General features: G+C 41.2%; 1 long non-coding RNA gene across 9 annotated transcripts in view; it reads right to left on the reverse strand.

Annotated features, from left to right (window-relative positions):
• Position 1: 1 nt before the first annotated feature.
• Positions 2-15,317, reverse strand: part of LOC309587163 — a 36,792-nt gene continuing 21,476 nt past the window's right edge. For 4 of the 9 annotated variants that reach the window (XR_014227508.1, XR_014227509.1, XR_014227515.1 and 1 more), the window contains 6 exons: positions 11,200-11,613; positions 9,180-9,332; positions 7,838-8,054; positions 6,448-6,637; positions 5,428-5,505; positions 2-4,667 (listed from right to left, as the gene is read on the reverse strand). This is a non-coding gene — a long non-coding RNA (uncharacterized lncRNA). The remainder of the gene's footprint in view (positions 4,668-5,427; positions 5,506-6,447; positions 6,638-7,837; positions 8,055-9,179; positions 9,333-11,199; positions 11,614-15,317) is intronic. The other 5 variants (XR_014227514.1, XR_014227510.1, XR_014227512.1 and 2 more) reach the window with 5 other exon arrangements.

Raw genomic sequence — 15,317 nt, forward strand, 5'->3', positions numbered from 1 at the left:
GTTTGTTACTAAAAATGAGTCCTTATACAAAAAAAAAAAAACAAAAAAACCAAAAAAACACGACATTGTTTAGAACATGTGGTTTGCTGCTATTAAGTTAACAGTGGAAAATCTCATTACTTTTAATTTTATTTTGTGGTGGGATTGTTCTCTAGGCTGAAGCAGATTTTCTCTTAAGCAGAGCCTCTAATCCTACCTTATGTCTTCTGCTCAGCAAGTCACTCTTCGCATAGCTTGGCTAGATGCATGTTTTAAGTCAAAAAGTGCTGAATTAAAAGGAAAAAGAGAAGAAAAAGAACCCTCTGGGACTGCTAGCAGACACTGCTGTGCCATCTTGTCCAGCTCTTGCTCTGACTAGAGGAGTTTTCCAATAAAGATCTTGGGTTAAAGGTGCTCTTTGAGCAGTGCTAACAAAGTTTCTGCTTCTAATGAAAGATTAGATGCTGCTGCGTGCTCTGATGGGGTAAATTAGAGGTTGGACAAATTCTGATGCTAGCTTCATGCAGGAAGCACTGTGGAGAAGCAAAGGTGTAAGAAAGATATAATATGGTTTGATGGACCAAGGGTTCTGAAAATCAAAGTGGCCAAACAGAGAAGAAAGTAGAAGACTGCAAAGGTTTCTAGTTCAGGTTTCTTTTCAAATTTTAGAAGCATCTAATCTGACTTCTGACTTTTCTTTGAGGCTATAATGATTTACAACAATAGAGGACCAAATCTGCAATTTGAGGGGAAAATAACCCCAAGGCAGAAGCCTTGCTTACAGCTTGTGTGCTATATATGCATATATATATATATATCCTACTTACAAGTTACTATGACTCAAATCTGAAACTCTCATGGTTTAAAATACCAAGTGAGATTCAGAGTCACATAATATTTGCGTTCCACCAACAGCCCAATGGTTTTTTTTTGGTAACATATGCTCACACCATATAAAACTCACCCTTGTGCAGAGGTGAGGCATTATATTGTAAATTCCACTGACAATAATCCTTGTGTAATGCAGTCTGTGAGCTGTATTTCAAGATACCCTTAAACCTTCAAACTCAACCATTCCCCTTAGACTCTGCACTTTCCTAGGTATTGGTTCACCACGAAAATTTGACATATGAATAAGCAAAATATATGCACGCAAGACCACTGATTATCTGATATTAATTTTTTTTCTCAACATCACTCTAATTCTTCTCAACAAAGTTGCCGAAGTCTGAGATCTACATCTAGAAGCTGACTCAGCCCCACTGCTGCTGAGACCTTGCTTCTTGTTCAGTGATAATTTTGGAAGCTCAGGAGATCAGTCCCTCAATATTTTGGGAGAAAGAAAATGGATCAGCTGCCCAGCAAGCAAAGGAGCCCTGACCAGTCTGAATTCATACACACCCATCAACGCTCTGCTAAAAGTAGCTCTGTCTCAGTGCAGTTCATAGGTTTGTTTCATGCCAGTTGCACTAAAATTTTACAAAAAGTGAAAGCAGAGCAGAGGATCATTCATTGCTGCACTAAATAAGAGCACCATGGGTGCAGGGGTCTGATCTTCACAAGGGCATGAGCCTCTGCAGCTCCCATAGCAGCTAGGAAGAGCAGCAGGTGTTCAGCATCTCTGAAATACCAGGCTTTGAACTTAAAACACGTGAATCCTTGGATGACCTCCCAGAGGTGAAGTGACTCCTGCCATTTTGGGGTGGGGTCCCATTTAGAGCATTGTTAGAGATTTAGGAAATTAGTTCAGAGCTGGATACAACCATAAAAAACATACAGATTGGGATCTGGGTCTTACCCCAAATCCCTTGTTTTATAGATGAGCAAAAGCTAAATGTAACTAGCCTGGGACTGAGAAAATTTCATCTCTTGGCAGAGGTCTGAAGTATCAGCTGAGACGGAGAGTGAGAACGAGACCTTGCTCGGATGGAGGGTAAAGTTTTAGAGCTGTGGCATTCATCTGTGCCACGGGGTAGTGAAACCAACTAATTTTTGATATCTCACACATGTGCAATTGAAAAGTGAACTTGCAAAAAGGGTTATTTCAAGAGCTGAGTGAAACTAGCTTGTTCAGTTTGCAGAGTTTTTGTGTTAACTTTCTTATGTTTTGCTTCTATAGCCCATGAGTTTTGCTTTGAGTTTTAGCTTCAAACAAAGCAAAACTGATTGTAAACCACTCTATTTTGACTTTTCATGTTGAAACTATATCTCACCCAGACAGTTTCAAAAGCCGAAGTGCAGAGTACTGGTAGCCTGGGGTTTAGCTCAGCCCGCGTTCAAGCTGTCGGACCGAGGGGGAGAGACAAGCTTTCCCTACATGCAGTCATGTTGAGACCTGGCTTTTCTGTGCAGTCCCATGCCTGCATGAAACTACTCAAAACCACCCAATTTTATGTAGTTTCTTCCAGGAATAATAGGCGAAGCCATCCCGGAGTTGTCGGATTAAACTAACATTAAATAGTGGAAAATTAGTAATTGTTATTTTTAATAGATTTGTTTCTAGCTTGATCCAATAAAATTCTTATAAAAGTTTGCTTAAACAGAAATCCAGAGATACAGATAGCACTATTTACTGCTAACTGAATGTTGTTTGCTTACCTTTATGTTAACAGACATGATTTGTCAGAAGCAGTATGGTAGTGTCCAGAAACACCTTCCTGAAGGAAGCTTTCAGGAAACACCTACTTAAACACACTTTTATCCTTTATTTTGTCCACTTTCCACATTTATTTTCTTAGCAGCCCTTGAGCCCAATGGTTAACACATTGGGTTATCATTCTCAATGGCCACAGAAAATAATTTCTGTGTAATTTACAACAGTACTTATTATCATATTTCCATGTTCATCATTTAACTTTCCACTATATTAATAACCAAGACCGATTTTACCTAGCAAGCAACCTAAACCTTCTAACTTGACAAAAATATTGCATGCTCATTTCTCTTTCTAACCATCAAAGAAGGTCACTACGACAACTCTGGGTATCAGCATTTTTCCTGTGTGATTCACTTACACCAAGCAAACCCTGTAGACCTACATTCTTCCTTTTTTGAATTTCTGCTTAACCAACAGGTCCCCTTCTCCGTGGGTGGTGATAATGTCAGTACACCACTGCCCAAATAACCTTTCTCTATAGGGAAATGCTAACATTTAATTCTTTAAATTTAAACCACATGTATTTTGGTCTCATAACTGCACTCTGTATTAACTGCCTTTTGTTATTAATTTGTATCACTAAAAATCTTAACGAAACCAGTTATTTAAATTGGAAATGTTAAGTGCAGTAGCCATCTAAAATTCGTGTATGAGCTATAAAACATCAAAATATTTAAATAGTAGCTAAATATTTTACCTAACCATTGTAAACACATTTTCAGAATTAATAATGACACAGCTCTGGGCATGTTCAGTGTAAAGCTGTGTCTCAGAAGAGCTGTTCTTTTTAGCCCGTTTCAGGGAACATAAGCAATGGCTTTCGAATAGTTTCTATCTCTTACGTTCATCTTATCCAGAAACAAAAAGTGTCGTTTAAGTGCTGTCTACGTGACACCTCCACCAAGAAGAGCAAATTATGTGTGGGTTGACCACATCCAGTTTCCCCCTGGTACTCTCTGGAAGAGGCACTGCCACTGTGTACATTCTTTGCATACGTTGCCATAGGGTGACCACAAATACATAGCTGCCAGTGGAGTAAAAATATTGGTATTTGGGACAAATACTCAGGGACTCCTTGTTCAAACAACACGAACTACAGTTGGGATAAAGTGTAACAGTTTCCCCAAACTAAATTGTTCCTCAGTAGAATTTAACACTACTGCAAATATTAAAAAACAAATAGACATATTAGCTCTAAAACTGCAATTATATTAAAAAATAGGAGGGGTGCAAAGACTGTATAAAATTTTAAAGTGTTTTCTGTAACCTCTAGAAATGAAACAGTTTATTTGATGTTTACACATATGATTTAGATAATATTTACATAGTTCTATACTCGTAGTAATTATTTTAATTATATATTTCACATTTCATCATATAGATGTGTTATTTAATACACATAAAAGTGTAAACCTTTATGTTGCAGATAACGGACTTTAGATATAAGTACATAATCTTTTGAACAGCATTTTTTAAAACATGTACCGCCTCCCAGGTACAATTTCATGCTGCCTTTTTTTTTTTAAAATCTGAATTCTGTAGCTAATTCCATAAACTAAATGTTTCACTACCCAGAATACACATTAGTCCCCTGGACTAACATTAATAAAAGGAACGTCTTTTCCCAGTCTGGCTAGGGGAGCTTACAGGCTGGTAAATCATATAAAACATAACAGTCATCTGAGATGGTTCCAATAACTCAAGAGATACTCTGTGGGCTTGGACACAAATTTCAGGGTGCTTAAGTTGTAGCTCTCCAGGGCTTCCCATAATGCGCATTCTTTCCCATTTCACAATCTTCCAATTAATTCCCAATCCATAAACTTTTATCACATGCCCTGGTATTTGGTAAAAACATTAAAAATGCCATTATACCCTTCTTAAGGGACAAACCATTCCCAGTTCTCTGTAGGAGTCTTCCTCCACCTTCATTCAGGCTCAGATTCCCAGTGATCAGTGAAATGAATGACACCAAGAGGGTATCTGTTTCTTGTTTCAAACAACCATCGCAGCCATGCCTTGGGGGTTCACCCTGAAAAAGATTGATAAAGACTTAAAAAAAAAAAAAAATGAGTACAGGTAAACAGTTCTGTTTCATTCACAAATTATAAAATTAATGTTGTACACTACTAAATCAGATTTTAGATTGCTTTGTAAGTCACCCTACATGATGCCTTTTTCTGTAACAATTTCATTTCTTAAACTTCTGCAAAAGTAGTCCAAATTCCTATCAATCGTAATGCTAGTGACTGATTTAAAAAAGCTCATGGGAAAGTGTTCTCTGTCTATACAATCCTAATTAATGCCTGTGGTGAATTTTATCCAGAATTTATTACCTTTCAATAGCTTTAATTTCATTTTAAGATAAGTTATATATTTTCTACATATACAATATATAATTTTTATATATTATATACAATGAATTCTTCTTGTTATAAAAGAACAATTCAGTAATGCTCAACTCCACACTGTACAATTCATATATAACTACATTAATATATTCAAGATTTTTAACTTCCTTCTGATTCAGTAGACCATCAAAAATGGACCTGATTAACATAGGTTTCTAATTGCCTATGTAATTAATGCAAGTATTTCTCTAATTCCCTCTATCTGAGTGCTCTGGTACCTGAAATTACTGCTTTCTTCAGCAAAATTAGTTTGCTGAATCATGCCCAAAACTGAGGAATTAAGCTTAGTTTTGCCCGACTCCCAGTAGTTTTGAACATCAGACCGCTATGCTCCTGATGAGAAGGCCCAGATTTCTGGCCAGGACCTTTCGTGGTGCATACCCTCAGCAACAGCAGCTTCCAACTCACACACAGGTTCAGCTCAGCCACCATAATTCAAAACAGACTCCTGATAGCATCCTGTTAAACACAATAATTCCGTACTTGTTAGATACGAAATTACTTTCCTGCCTCTATGTCTTGTTAAACTTAAATAAAACACCTTAGATGGAATTACCTTCACAGCTGTACTATCATTAATTTTGTTAAGCATTTGTAAAGACATATTATCTTTTACAGAATTTATCTAAAGGAGAAATTCAGATGCCTAAAAGAAGGTACCTAATGCCTGCTGGAATACCCTGGAGTATACCCAGATATGATGTGGGACCTACAGGAGACCTGCACCTTTGAACTGGCAGTGAGAGGCCAGGTGGGATCCCCAGGGCCTCTAAAATGACACGGGAGGTCTATGTTTAGGGACATGCATTTCTTTTAAAATTAATAAAATAAAACACTAAAATTAAAAACAAAAAAAGACTAAACAAAATTTTACATGATTTCACTTAACTAAAAACATGAAAAAAATTGTGAAAACTCCAAAGAAATAATTTTGTTTAAATCTCATACTTCACTGCATGAAATTTTGTCTAAATCTCATACTTTACTGTATAAAAACCTGTTGGGAGATCATCACCACTTGTTATCTAGGTCCTATAAAAATAAAGCGCATAACGAACTAGTCACATTCACAACATTTTTATACTTTCTAACTTCAAATTTTAGAATACCACTACATTTTCAAAGTTAAATACTCAAAAAGTCAGAAAACACTAATGCAGGCTTCATGCAAACCCCAGACTACAACTTTTACCTATTTTAGAGTGAAGTTTTTAATTCTAAATTTATATACTATTTTTTCTCATTCAGCAACCGAGTGCTTGATACTGTTCATGAGAAAAGCATTGTGACATTCGTAGTTAAATAACGTCTTGAAAAAGTTATGGCTGCCTACAGTACAATTATTTTACATCACTTTGTTATAATTACAAATTCTAAAAAAAATGTAAAATTAATTCCTACTTTAATGTGCTCCTCACAGCCAAGCCTTGGAACTTGTTCTCTTGTTTTTCCTCAAGCAAATTTCCCATTGATTCCAAGAAGAGTTTTGGTGGAGCATCATATCGCAGTAGCAAATAGTCCTTTGTAGTAGCACTTCCAGAAACAGCTGAGAAGAAGATCAACCTGGCTGGACTAGTCAACTGGAAGATGACTGCGATGAAGATACGAGAAAGGTAGATACAGCGCTGAGATGTATCAGGTGAAGTATTTCTAGCAGGGTGTGGAGGCTGTTGCATTAATGTTGCATGCAAGGCAATAATGAAGGATGCCCATTTCTGCTTGCCTTTGTTTAAAAAAGATCAATTTAACTTAAAGTAATGCTGGGGGATAGAAAACTAAGCTTCTGCAAGAAAACTATGCAAATTTTTTTAGTTCAGTCTAGGATGCTCGGGCCCAAACTTCCCAGCTACGTGCTGATCCAAATATTAGGGGAAGGGACCACATGGGCCGCCACAACGCGCCCCCCCAGCCCACAGCCTGCTCCTGGAGAAAGTCAACGTTGGGTGAGAGGAGCCATCCTGGCAGGCTGTGCACGGCACGTTGGCCCACAGCTTAGCACCTCTGGCTTATGAAAATTGAGCCTGAGAGGGAGTGTCATTGATTTTCCTAAATACATCAGCATGGAAAAAACCACAGTAGAGGGGAAAAAAACTATTTAATGTAAAAGGACAATACAGACACGAGGGCCCTGGATAAATTTAGGCTGAAAGATAGAAAAATATTTATAATCATCAGAGCTGTGATGGGTTGGAACAAACTTCCAGTAGTATATAGGGTGGGCAAGACACCTTCTGCATAGATTTCACGGTAAGTTTGTTTTTAACAGCCAGAAGACTAGACTTGGTAGACCAGGAGCCCTCAGAAATGAACCAGCAGGGTCTCGCTTCTTTATAACTCAGCCATAGCTTTCTCACTGTGATTACGAGAAATCAAAAAGAATCTCTTCATATTAAAGGAGGCTGCAGCTAATACCCAGATGAACACTTAAAGGAAAACATAAATATTATAATAGACATTAAAATGATTATGTGATTATTTTCTGCTTGAGGGTCATTTATGGAGTAGAAAGTAAAATACTACTTTGGGTTACTTCAGACTAAATCCCAAGCAATTCTACTGATTTCAGTTGCTTCAAAGAGATTACTCCAAGTTTACCTTGAAGTAAATGAGATCTGAATTCAACAGCTTAATTCTGTGTTTCCTTTGGGGACACTAAAGATGAAAGCCCATCATAAAGATTGATGAATATCACTGATTTTATAGTCATGGGGGTGAGTAAACGGTGGTGAAGATGTCACAGAGAACAGTAAAAAGCAGAAGACTGCTTTAACTAGACATTGGTTTGCCTTACCAATTGTCTGCCGTGTGTTGGTTGTATGTTAGGATTACACACTGCACAAAGATTATTACAAAATGCAGACCAACCGACTTTCTCTTGGTCTTCATTTGGAGTAAAGCATCCTTCAAAAGCTATATTTTAAGCAAACATATTTTTTTTCTTCTTTCTCACAGCCAAATTCTCCAGTTCGGGAATTTACAATATTTTCCTTTTTCCAGAATGACACCTGCTGGTGGGAGAAGCATGGATGAATTGCAGATACTTTATAGGTTTGATTGTAGCTAACCTGACATATTTTCTGAGCATGCTCATCACCTGTGTCCAGGCAAACTATTGAAAATAAAGATTTGTAAACTGTAAAGGTGCTATAAGGAGCATGTTGCAGAAGTAATATAGTTTTCCAATCTGATTTAATATTTGCTCTTAATAAATCACCAAGCTACCTACAACTAAGGGAATGCTTCAGTGGTGTTTCAGTGTTGGACACTAGCACTATTTTGGGAAGCCCACAGCATTAATATGTCAGATTGAGGTGAAAGCCAGAAGGAAACCCTCCCTATCCTATGCAAAAAGCTGCTGCGCTGCTTCAAACCCTCAAGTGCAAGTAAAACCAGCTGCTAATGCAGCTATTGGTGCTTAACACCCCAAAAGATTAGCATCTCAAAGAGAAGTATTGTGCACATGTTCCTGACTCGGTATAGGAGGACATAGCTAGGAGAGACAGAAAGCAAGTTGTACCTTTGCCAAAACTGTGACAAATACTCCTCAATACACCAGGCAGCATTAGGCTCTGTAATGGGCTTCCATATTCACAGCACCTCTGTTGCCTGGGTCTATTGGAGTAGTCTCTCCTCCAGCTAAACTGGAGCCAGGCTTGAGCTTTTGATGCTCCCAACACATTTACAGCAATATTTCCACAACTGATTTCCAACGCTAAAAGAACACCCTCATTGGGAATACACAACTTCCTTTTTCTGAGACGCCAACTAGCCACCGTCTTCTACAAAGGCAAGATGAAGTGTAGGTGCTCAGGACCCTGAAGCAAACCCTGAAGCTGGACTCTAAAATATCTAGAAATATAAATTATGGAACCTACTCTGGGATATTTTTGGACATTAACTTGTGGTAATTTTAATAAATCAGATTTTGAGAACTGTATGTTTTAAACATGACTTATGAAGAAATATTTGTGAAAAAAAAGCCCAGTTATGAAGAAACCAGTCTAAGAAATTCAATTCAGAATTAGAATTCAGAGAATTCTTTAGAATTACTTACAAGACCATAGGCAAACATACACATTGAAATGTGTTCCCCTTGGGTAAATTATTAATATATAGGTATTGCTACGGCATACCTCATTGTAACATCAGAAGGCAAACTTTCTTGTTGATTACAGTATTAGACTGCATTAGGCTGGAGCCTTGGCTTCTATTCCTGGATTTGTTACTGGCCTCCTTTATGGCTTTCAGCAGACAACTTCACATCTCTGTTCCTTCAGTTCTCCCATCTGTGAAAAGAAGGTAACATTGCTTTATTATGATAGTTAAATGACTGATTTCCAAAGATTGTTTTTATTTTGGTAAATGGAAACACATGAAAAGTGGGTACATTGCTGTGAACCAGTGGTAAATATAAGACACATGAGACTATTTGTTTCAACAGATAGTTTAGAGCTGGAGAGTTTCTTTAAACATATTTCTTGCAAAGTTGATCAAAGCTTCAGTCCTACCTATGGTTATACGTACTTCTGTTAATAGAGCCCTTGTTTGTCACACATATCATTGTGACTGTCAAAAGCCGCAACCTTATCATAACTTCGGTTTATCCTCCTTAACCTCCTTAACAAAGCAATGACTTCACGAAGTACCTGGCTACATCCCACTGCCTTCAGAGTGGGACCTCAGCCCAGGGTAAGCGCTTTGCTGAGAACAGCAGCAGGCTGGAAGCAGAAAGACTGGTATAATCCCAAAACCTGTGATAGCCTGGCCATCGCCACAAGGTTTGAGCTAGCCGAAAAGCAGAGAGGAAATTGCAGAAAAGATGCTTGTGCAAATATGTTCCTACTTTTTACTGTCAGAGCCTGAGGAGCTTTACTGAAAGAGGTTTTCGAGCTGCTTCCACTTAGCTCAAGGACTGTCTCCTTGAGCACACCATTATCGACAATTGACCGTGACTGTCTCAGTTCTGTGCTAGAATCCAGCAAAAAGACACTTCTTATCCCAAAGCGATAGCACTGCTTTTCTGGTCAGATTAGAGGTCAGCTTGAGTTTTGAGCTCAGGTTACTGCTCGCCCTTAAGCAGTCTTTCCAGTTTTTAGTGCTACACATAGCAAATGAAATGCATGCATGGGATAGAAACAGCCTGGGATTCAAATAAGCCTCTGCACAAGGATCAGAGCTCCGAATTTGGCCAATTTTTTCTGCTCTCTCAACTCTATTTATTGAACTCACATGACATGAAATAACCTTGGCATTGGGATTACTTTCATGTCCCATTCTTTTTATTTCACCTAGGGCATTCTTAACTTCAACCTTTTAAGCCCAGCTCACCAAATCATGAGATATGCGTGATTGCCATACACCCATCCCACTTCTTACTAGGCAGCTGCTGGGAAAACGGTTTGGATCTGAGCACTGCAGCTACAATGTTTTTAAGTGCTCTCATCACTTCTAGTAATGTGTTACCAGCATCATTTCCCATAGAAGTCCTCCCATCCCTTCCCCCACCACACAGCATATGCCCTATGACGCGTCCCAGCTCATCCAAACTCCCTTAGCTGCTAAACCACGCTATGACCAAAAAGCTCCTCCTCGAAGGCATTCTGGCTTCAGCTGACCTCCTCAGGGACAGCCACGGGCTCTGTAGAAGTGATCTCTAACATCAGAGTTCAGCATTACTTTAAACTGATCCACACAGAACAAGAGATACACGTATATCATGCCATGGTTTCATTTTCCCACTAGTTTTGCATGTGTAGCTTTTCCTCTGCCTGATGGACATGCTTTTCTTCCTCCTGCAACCAGCTTCCCCCAGCTTTGGTTGATGCTGTACTTCAGAGAGTACTTTCTTCCCCCTGAAAAAAATATATCCTTACCTTTCTCTCTTTTGTCTCAAGCTTTCTTTGCTTGTCTTACCCACATAATTTCTGTATTTGTAAGGGACTTTATCAGCATGTACCTCTTTGTTGCCTCTCTCAGATAAATTCCTCTCCTTCCAACCATAGTCCTTTACAGCCAAGTTGGAGGGAACTGCTTATCTCTGGGGTGCAGTAACTTCTTTGTGCTGCGCAGACACCATGCAGCCACTTCTCAGTGACCAAGTGCTCGTCCCACAAGGATGAATACCAGGTAACACATTTTCTGGATGTCACTTACCCTATATCGGCCTGAAGAGGTCTGAAAGGCCCAGGTTTGCAACTGGGGAAGTGTGCCCATTTCTTCAGAGCACTAAAGGCTGGTGAGTGCTGGAAGTCCCTGGTGTGCGAGGGGAGCACACACAGCAGCAACACGGGGAAGTGAAATGGAAAGGCTCCCGGAAACCTGAACCAACCCGTCCGTCCGCACTTCTGCTTGTAGGGCAGGATCTGAACGCAGCCACGAGTACGTGCTACCCTCATCGCACTTGAGGAAAACTCACTGTGCTCTTTGCTGGGCAGTCAGTCTCCCTTCCGAGACCACGGGGCAGCAGAGGAGGTGTACACCGCTCCTTCCTTCCCTCTAGGAATGGTTGGTGCTGTACGGGAGTTTGACCCCCAAACGCAATACAGATCCAGAGCCACAACAGTTCCCCTGCACAGAGGAAGTGAGAAGGTTCCTGAGTGGTGCATAATTTTGTATTTCTACTTTTTGTGTTGTCTTTTTTTCCCTTCTACACTGTTGCCCTTTCTCCGAGTTGTCTGTCATTTTATAATCCTACCCCAAACACCAGACCAACAGTTACGGTTTTCCATCTAAAAACATATAGTTTCAGCCAAAATGTCATATATTTTAAACTCTGGTAAGAGCAAAACAAGAGAGAAAATACACACACAATGTCTGCGCCTTCTGCATCTGCACAGGACTGCTAAGCACTGCACACTGCACAGGATGTAATGTCAGTCCATGGGGAAAAAAAAGCATAACTACCTGACCCAAACTAGCAGGTAAACTTGATTAGAGAATTGCTATTTCACTACTCTTCTCCTCCTCACGTCCCCCCTACTTCCCTATTTGTCTCCTCCTTCTCAGAGAAAAATATTTCCTGGGGACATACAGCAAATTCTTCACTGAGATCCAGAAAGGTTAGATTTTACAAGATGTCACTTTTCCAGCAAATTGAAGTACCAGATTTGCATACCACATTCAAGGTTTGGGTGGGTTTTTTTTCAAAATTAATTATTTATTTTTTCTTTTTCTGTTTACTATCTAGAAATTTATTTTCTTCAAGATCTGTTTTAAAGCTTTGCCCCCCTGAGGTCAGATTAATCGGCCTGCTCTTGTTCACATGACTCTCTCCTCCCTTCTGTGTTCTCGTCACGTGGTCCCTTTTCTCCTTAGGAGACATGCACACATATGGTTTCATATACCTGTTCTGTCTGAATTCTGGAACAACAGTTACCCCACCCCCCTGACTGGAGCCCATTAATTGTGCTGAGCTTTGCTCCTCCCTTGGTTGGTTAATTGCCATTTCCATACCCTTAGTAAGCCTCCAAACTTTGCCCTGTTGCTAGATCATCACCAGTTTATCCAGCACAGATTATAGTTCGTCTTCGCAGCACAGGAGCGTTTCTCTTTATATTGGGTTTGCATGGCAAGATTTTGGTAGCAGGGGGGCTACACGGGTGGCTTCGGTGAGAAGCTGCTAGAAGCTTCCCCCATGGCCAATAGAGCTAATGCCAGGTGGGTCTAAGCAGACCCACCACTGGCCAAGGCCAAGCCCATGGGCAACAGCGGTAGCGCCTCTGGGGTAACATATTTAAGAAGGGGGGTAAAATAACAGTGCGATTGTAGCCGGAGAGAGGGGAGTGACAATATGTGAGAGGAACAACTCTGCAGAGACCAAGGTCAGGGAAGAAGGAGGGGGAGGAGGTGCTCCAGGCACCAGAGCAGAGATTCCCCTGCAGCCCCTGGTGAAGACCATGGTGAGGCAGGCTGTCCCCCTGCAGCCCATGGAGGTTAACGGTGGAGCAGATATCCACCTGCAGCCTGTGGAGTACCCCATGCCAGAGCAGGTGGATGCCCAAAGGAGGCTGTGACCCCATGGGAAGCCTGTCCTGGAGCAAGCTCCTGGCAGGACCTGTGGACCTGTGGAGAGAGGAGCCCAGGCTGGAGCAGGTTTGCTGGCAGGACTTGTGAGCCCACGGGGGACCCAAGCTGGAGCAGTCTGTCCCTGAAGGACGGCACCGCATGGAAGGGACACACGCTGGAGCAGTTCGTGAAGAACTGCAGCCCATGGGAAGGACTCAAGTTGGAGAAGTTCATGGAGGACTGTCTCCCATGGGAGGGACCCACACTGGAGCAGGGGAAGAGTGTGAGGAGTCCTCCCCCTGAGGAGGAAGGAGCGGCAGAGACAGTGTGTGATGAACTGACCGCAACCCCCATTCCCCGTCCCCCTGCACTGCTGCGAGGGAGGAGGTAGAGAAAATCAGGAGCGAAGTTGAGCCTGGGAAGAAAGGAGGGGTGGGGGGAAGGTGGTTTCAAGATTTGGTTTTATTTCTCATTACCCTTTTCTGATTTGATTGGTAATGAATTAAGCTAATTTCCCCAAGCTGAGTCTGGTTTGCCCGTGATGGTAATTGGTGAGTGATCTCTCCCTGTCCTTATCTTGACCCATGAGCCTTTCATTATATTTTCTCTCCCCTGTCCAGCTGAGGAGGGGGAGCGATAGAGCGGCTTGGTGGGCACGTGGCATCCAGCCAGGGTCAACCCACACACTGTCCCACATTTTTTCTAGATGAAGAACTTTTTGGTATTTCTCTCAAGCTCCTTTCATTTGTTTTTACTTTATTCCTACATAACCTGCCTTCTGAGACACAACTGTCTTTACTGATCTCTTTTTTTCCCCTGTTCTTGCATTACCTACCAACATCTTTTCTGTGATGATTACCCATCAAATTGGATACGGTGCCTTTCCTGGCCATTTTTTTTCTTTTGTTTGGGATATAAGTTCTAGGTAGTTTTCACATCTGAAATTCTAAAAACTCTACACCTCCTCCACATTTCAGACCCTTGGCTCCTCAATCCCCATGACTTCAGTAATTAACTCATGTAGTTTATCAAAATTTTCCTCTTCAAAATCAGGAACCTTAACTACAGTCCTGCTTCTATTTATTCTTCTATTTGGTGCAAACACAGTAGACTTGTGAGTACTTGTTTCAAAATTTCTTTTATTTTTATTCTTCCACAGAAGCCATGGTGCTCATCAAAACTAAGTTTAAAATAGGATTGGTTGAGAAGTCATTTGATGAAGAAGTATTTCATCTACCATGTTTATAGGTACCCTGAGAAATCTGTCCCTACTTCTGCATGCCTTCCTCCAACCTACATCTAGGAAGTCTAAGTCTCCCATAAAGACGTAATTTCCAGTCGTTATTTATTTCTCTAATTATACTACAGAGATCTCTGTTCATGTCTAGATGATAAAGATGAACTAAGGGCTACAGCAGCCATCTGGAATGATCTCTACAGGTTCTCTTTTAACTAACTTTTCCCAAAGTAATTTTGACACAGACAAATTTTGCGTTAGGCCAGCAATAAATACTAATAATCACTTTTTTTCTGAGGGAGAATTTATGACACACTGTTTATTTGAGAAAGCCAGTATACGATATTTCCAGCTCACTCCCAAAGCAATTGCATCACTGGACAGCACAAAACCCAGGGCTGCTGGACTCCTGGCTGCCCTAACACTGAGATACCTCAAAAAAGCAGCTGCCTGTGAATCAGGAAGCCTTGGGGCTGGGTAGCCTGAAGGGGCAGCAGCCTGAGGACTCAGGAGGCTTGGGGAGGGGGACCAGAAAGGTCTGATCCTCCACCAGCCTGGCAGGAGGCAAGGGAAGGAAGCCAGAGAGCTGCTAGCCCACCGCACGGACAAGGTGGGAGCTGGCTATGCTGGGGCGGGGGAGACTTGGGAGGGGGCGAAAGCAGAATTTACTCCCTTCTAATTTTGTGGCATAGCTTTTGTCCACCTTAAGAGGTGACTTTACCCACTTCGTTATTTACTGCCACACCGAGGGTCTGATCAGCCCAGCGGAGACCCGAGGGTTGGCTGGTGGGGGCGGTGGGGAGGAGGCAGCAGCCTCCCAGCTCGGCTGCCTCTGGGGCTTCAGTGGAGCTGATGCACCCTGGGGACAGCATCTTCACCCCGCACAAGTGGCATTTTCCAACTGAGCACGGCCCCATCTGAAAACTTTTGACGAGCTCTTGTCTGCAGCGTGCTACCAGCTCCAGTTACCAACAAAATATTTAAATCTTTCACAAGCATTAAGAATGTGAAGCAAGCCCAGCATTTCAGC

Source organism: Platalea leucorodia, assembly GCF_965183815.1.
Source record: "Platalea leucorodia genome assembly, chromosome: 2".
In the NCBI taxonomy this organism is placed as follows: domain Eukaryota; kingdom Metazoa; phylum Chordata; class Aves; order Pelecaniformes; family Threskiornithidae; genus Platalea; species Platalea leucorodia.